Source organism: Falco punctatus (assembly GCF_963210335.1).
Source record: "Falco punctatus genome assembly, chromosome: 3".
Taxonomy (NCBI): domain Eukaryota; kingdom Metazoa; phylum Chordata; class Aves; order Falconiformes; family Falconidae; genus Falco; species Falco punctatus.
Genome location: NC_137582.1, coordinates 28,102,990 through 28,109,445, shown reverse-complemented (window position 1 = coordinate 28,109,445; position 6,456 = coordinate 28,102,990). Strand labels below are relative to the sequence as shown.

Below are 6,456 nucleotides of genomic sequence, written 5' to 3'. Positions count from 1 at the left end.
CTCAGGAGAAGAGAAATTCAGAGAGGAGAACATTGTTAATTCTCCTTTCCAAGAAAGAAAGTCACAAACCAGACCCACAGATTGCCAGGGCTGCTGGATTCGCTATTCAGATCAGAAACAGTCTGGCTTTTCTTGGCAAAGCAAGTCCCGTTAGCCACTTTTCAGTGGGGCAGGTAAACTGGAAATGCATGACAAGCAGATCTGCATGTCAAAAGAGAAGTTAGGACCACCTACGGTTATCTTCTACCTGATGGTGTTCTTATATCATACACTATACATACCATAGTGCATACTACAGGTATAAATTTAATTCTGGCTTTACAACCAATGAAAAGACCCTGCTTGCTAGCGCTGATTTGACAACATCAATTTTTAGTGCTCCCATTTCCAGCTGATACCTTGCATAGCGCTTTTCCACGGTGCCATGCTTAGCGCATTGCCAGGACACCACAGGGAAATTGGCTGCAAATGTACATGCTCCTCCAGCACCACATCTCAGCATCCTTCCACCAGCGGGAAACCTTACATATTCATTAGACCCGAAAACCATTAATTCCAGCACATGAGTACCACAGGCTTTGAAAAAAATGAATCTTCTAAAGTCTCAGTATTTAGCAAATGCTTCTCACTAGTTGATTATCTCTTCATCAAACAAAAGCTCTACTCATGCTGTTGACAATCATAATATTTAGTGAAACAGAAGAGAGTTGTAACTGATCAAGTCTTGTTCCATGGGTGGGTGTAAAAGCAATTGGTTTAATTCATTTTGGAGGTCACAGAACCATAGCATTAAAGCTCATTTTGCAACATTTATATAATTGTGTTGTTTGAAAACCACCTTCTCCTTTTAATCTTTCAAGATTTGCTTTAGCTGTTTACAATCCCAACCAGCATGCTGCTGTGGCAGCATGGCAGCAGTGCCTGCACAGCATCAGCACACCAGGGCTGGGGCAGAGCAGCGCACTGCCTAGCACCTTCCAGCACCTCTGAGGGGGCTGCCCAGGGGTGCACAAAAGGACCTGCTCCCTGAACCCCACCAGGGATGCTGAGGAGGGTCTCTCAGCACAGGACAAGGGAAAACACATGCCAAGGAGCTTGTCAGGACAGTGTCTCCATCTGCTCTTTCTCCCAGCAGTGGCCAAGATGGGACCTCTCCAGGATCAGGGCATGTCCCGTCAAACATCACTTTGGCTCTTAAGAAGCTCTACTATTTCATCCCCACAGCATTAAACGGCCCATCCCATCTCCCAGCATTGGTGACCAGCAGTCAAAGCCTGTACCAGCTCTCTTCTCCTACCTTGCTGGCTTTCTGGCTTAGATGTACCCATCCTTCCCTCCCTTTCCCTGTCCCACTCTCATTCCTGCTCCTCATCCTCTCCTTCTTCTTTACCTCCTCTAACCCATCCCAGCTCCTCATCTCCTTTGCCAGTGTCATTTTCCAGCCCCCTAAGCATCCCTGCAATGTCTGTCTTAACACTTTCATGGTCTGGCCTCTCCACTGTGTGGGTGCGGGAGAGAAATCAGAGGCACCAAGGCTGATATTCATGGCTGGGGACAGGAGAGCAGGAGAGTGGGAGAGAAGAGGGCAGGGATTAGGTTTGAAAATAAAATATCTGGAATTAGCAGCAGCCACAGAAGCTGCTGTTGAAGAGGAGGCTGTCGACCTCCTACACTTACCCCTTGTGCTGCTTTGTCAAGGCAAACCCTAAGGGACCACAGCCAGCTCGTGCACCCACCAATGAAACTGCACTGCAAGGCAGGTGCAAGGCATGCGAGTGGTGACACCAATGTGCCTGGTACACATTCTGAAGTGGGAAATGCCTTCTCTTCCATCACCTGCTGTCCCTCCCTCCTTTGCCAACAGCAGTCAGCACCTGAAACCTCCTTGCAGGGGCTGGATATGTACCGGCACTTCACCTCATGCCCTACGCTGCTGCATGGATGGTGTTTGCACATGGCTGTAGATCTCCATCCACTGCAATGACAAGTAAAGCTAGGGATGGATTTCACACTGGGGAGGGGAAGAAAAAGAGGGAGATAATATGTGCATGAAGCATATGCTGCAGTGCCATGTCAAGTGACAAGCCAGGTACTGGATGTCTAGAGAAAATGCAGGCACTGAAATCACGAAGCAGCGTGGCTCAGCGAACAAGCTTCCACCCACTTCCAGCAGCCAGCGTTAGGAATGAGCATTTGGATTTCTGCCACCTTTATCCTTTACTTTCCATTTTAAATTTTGCCCTTTTACAAGTCATTCTTCAAATAAATTCATTCAGAATGGTGCAATAGGATGTCACGGTTTACTTGTGGCTAGGGACGTGCAGTCTGGATGGCAGACAACATGCCAGGGAACGCCGGCTCACCCACTGAGCAGTGTAACTCTGCTGCAGCCCTCATTCATGTAGCACACGGGTTTCCCTGCTCCAGCCCAAGCTGTCTTCTCCTTGGCTGGGGAAAGCCAGCCAGCTAAAGGACATTGGTGTCACAGCCTTCAGCTTCCATACAACACACTCATCAAATATGAAGCAGCACTGCGTTATCACTTACCACACTTTGTCAGTGTGCTTGGTACATATCACAACAGAAAATCAGGAAGGGTGCTGATGCGCTAGAACGCAGCCTATGACCATGCAGGGTTTTAAAACCATATGTACATGGGCTTATACACACACGCAGTTTCTCATTCAACACACCATCTTCTACAGTCTTTGTGCCTTTGTGCCTCCCATGTTGTGCCTCTGGCACCATGAGTTTGCACAGAGCTCACACTCATGCCTGGCCCATCTTCACCGTCGGTGCTTTGGGGTGGGAAAGGCAGGGAAATACAGCACAGCAAGTGACCTGTTGCAGTTTGTTTCTTTGGTGGCTGGCAGGAGAGGAAACACGCACCAAAAGCACTCCCTCCCTCTCTAACCAAGAAACTGGGACTAACTCCAGCCCCTGAAGATGCAGCTAAAGCCAGTGATCAGAGAAGCTCTTAGTCTTTTTACAGAAACCAGCCCTTTTGCAGCCACTCCTGACTCCCAGAATCACTGATGCTGGTGGGCACTTCTGGAGGTCTCTACTCCATCCCCCTGAGCCATCAAGCAGATTCAGCCAGAGCATGTTGCCTTGGACAATGTCCAGCTGGGTTTGGGGTTTGCCAAGGATGGAGACCCCACAACCTCCCTGGACAGTTGGTGCCAGTGCTTGACCACCCTCACAGCAAATCCCCCACGAGCTTGTCTGCACCTCCCAAGTATGAGGTACCCAGAACCAAATGGTGGTCACTCTGGGAGCCCACTGATGCGGTGTTTTATCCAATTCATAAAATGTCAACTTTTAACTGGAGGTAAAAATGTCCACCTTTCCTTCAAATCAGGAATTCTGAGAAAGCCCTCACAAGCTACCTGGGAGCCAGCCAGCACTGTGAGCGGCTGTGCTGTGACAGCCTGAGCAAAGCAGCTGCCTGCCACACACAGGTGTTGGAAGCACACCATAGCATGCTCAGTCTCAAAGCCAAAACCCCTGGAAGCCCTGCAAGATGGGCTCAGCAGTTCTGAGGGGTTTAGGAGACCATCTTCAGAATGATTCAGAACACCAGCCATATCCTGGGCTGCATCAAAAGCAGCGTGGCCAGCAGGGCAAGGGAGGCGATTCTGCCCCTCCACTCCACTCTGGTGAGACCCCCCTGCAGTGCCGTGTCCAGCTCTGGAGCACTCAGCACAGGGAAGATATGGGCCTGTTGGTGGACCTGTTTGAGCTGGTCCAGAGGAGGGACACAGAAACGATCAGAGGGGTGGAACACCTCTTCTATGAGGACAGGCTGAGAGCATCAGGGTTGTTCAGCCTGGAGAAGAGAAGGTTCCAGGGGTCCTTACTGCAGCCTTTCAGTACTTAAAGAGGGCTTACAAGAAAGATGGGGGCAGAGTTTTTAGCAAGACCTATTGTGACAGGACAAGGGGTAATGGTTTGAAACAGAAGGAGGGTAGATTCAGACTAGATATAAGGAATATTTTTTTTTTAATCATGAGGGTGATGAAGCACTGGACCAGATTGCCCAGAGAGGTGGTAGGTGTCCCATCCCCAGAAACATTCAAGATGAGGCTGGACAGGGCTCTAAGCAACCTGATCTAGTTGATCTAGTCTCTGCCCATGACAGGGGGGTTGGACTGGATGACCTCTAAAGGTCCCTTCCAACCCAAACTATTGTATGACTCTATGATCGGAAAGAGCCAGAGGCCATGCCTAGCTAGAGGCGGTACTCCAAGCTTTCTATCCTGCAGCTGCAGGCCACGGAAGAAACAAGGTTTCTTGCCTCTGGGCAGGCTACACATACTAGTGCCTCAGGAACCTGCTTGAGCCCTGCCACATCTCACTGCAGGGAACACAGGAGGAGTGTTTAGGGATGAGTGCATGCCCACCGTTCTGGTCCTACGCATGGAACCCGGATACACAGCAACTGCCAGGGGAGGCGGACCAGGAAGGATGCAGTGGCCTCCCAAGCAAATTATCCTGATTTAGGCAAAGCTCTCTCAGAACTTGTCTTAATTTTATCTGATGTTTATCAAACCAAAAGTACTGAGTGAAATAATTCATATTCAGCCAGCTAGCTGGCAGTTTCCAAGGAAGGTCTGATACCCAAGGTAGGCTCCATTCACCCACACATGCACAAAAGGCATCTCACAGCCCTGCAGAGAAAGTGTACTTGTTCCCATATGATGGATGTGTGTGTATACATATATATATGTATATATATAAAGCCAAAAATCATGTTGGATTTTTGTCAGCATTAGTTTGCAGACTCTTGATGCCCCTGCAAGGAGGTGTTTGGTGAATTACTCATTTCTAAGTTTCCTCCCTCTCCCAGAATAAGCATTTCAAACTGCCAGATGCCAGTTTACTGTTTTCAGACATGAATCCTGTTCAATTTTTGGCCCACCTTTTAATCTTTTTATTATTCCGTTAGTAAGAGAATGCAATACCTACTGATTATCACGTGAAAGTTTGACTTCATAATATTTGAAATGTTTGGGTTTCGTTACAATTAAAGATGCAGAGGAAGAAGAAACCCCAGTCCCTTTGGCCATTCTTTGTGGCTTGATTCACTGCTGTTAATCACTACGCATTGTTTACAATTTCTCAGCCAATTTCCAATCAACAAGAAACTGCAAACTGCTCATACAAAAGCCAGTCTGAATTACTTCTGCAAGCGAGATTTCCCCAGATGGCCAGCCAAGCTCTGTTCTTATATAACCTGGCTGGTGAATTTGTCCTAAAGATGAATTTGAAGAAGTGAATCAAACTCCAGAGACTGACAAATGCCCACTGTTCGGCACCGCTGGGCACAGGGTGGGCTGCCAAGGCCTTGACAGAACACACACGTGCGGGCAGCTGCCTGTGCTGTCTGTGCCTGGTTAGTGGGGCCACTGCTGCTGCTCACTGCACCAAAGGTGGCACCTTGTCTTCTTTTGGTCACTCTCTGTCCGAGCAGGCGGCTGCAGTGACCCTCGCAGAGCCCATGAACAGTTGTGCTGCTGACAGCTCAGGAGAGGAGGGCAACAGGTGCTTCCCTGTGTGCCCAGGGTGCTGGCTGTCTTCCCCACTGCCAAAAATCCACAACCCCAAACCCAGATGCTCGCCTGTGCTAGAATCTGCTCTGAATAAAACTGGTCTGGACTCTGCTGCTGCTCACATTTCTCCCTACTGTGCCTGTTGCCTAGCACAACATTTGACTTGCAACCGAGAGTAGAGCCAGCATATCAGCATGACTTTTCAAGATCATTCTTCCTCTTAGAAGATGAAGATCCATGAAATCATGGAAGATCCAGCATTGCTCGTGAGGCTGTAGTTCATAACACTGTTGTTCCCATGGGTTGGATGCTACCAGACATGTTTTCAGGGCTGTCTTTTCCAGGACTGTTTTATTTTTCTGGCTAATTTTTCAGAGTCTTTGTTCTGCCCTAATCTCCTACCCCCTCCCAGACAAAGGCACACACCAGCTCCATGTCCATATTACAGACCTGCCCATGAAGGGGCCAACTGTACCACCCTTCCCATTCTGAAGCAGCCTTCAAGCAAGGTATATTGTTGGTCCCTCTCATCCTTCTCCATCACCATTTATGGCTCACCTTTACCTGAACATGTTTGGGAAAGCCTCAGTAGCGTGATGGTTTACAGCTGGAAGGTATTTAAATGTTCCTTTGCCTATGCCACACCTGCTATGCCCACTGCAGCATATTTACTAGTATTTTGTATTGATTCCAGATTTGCCTTTTGTAGATGTGATAAATTTACCAATATTAATTCATGCCACTTCTGGTCACCATTAACCTAGCTCATATCTTCAGGAACTTTCTAAAGTTAATTTATAGGCAGGAAGCAGGTAACAACTTCATAATGCATATAACAATATTTAGGAGCCACTCATGAATTAAGACCAAGTGCACAGCTTAATCCAACTAGATTGAAACCAGC

General features: G+C 48.1%; 1 long non-coding RNA gene across 1 annotated transcript in view; it reads right to left on the bottom strand.

Moving 5' to 3' along the window:
• LOC308059958 overlaps positions 1 to 6,456 on the bottom strand; it is a 54,405-nt gene that overhangs the window by 34,774 nt on the left and 13,175 nt on the right. The window lies entirely within an intron of this gene.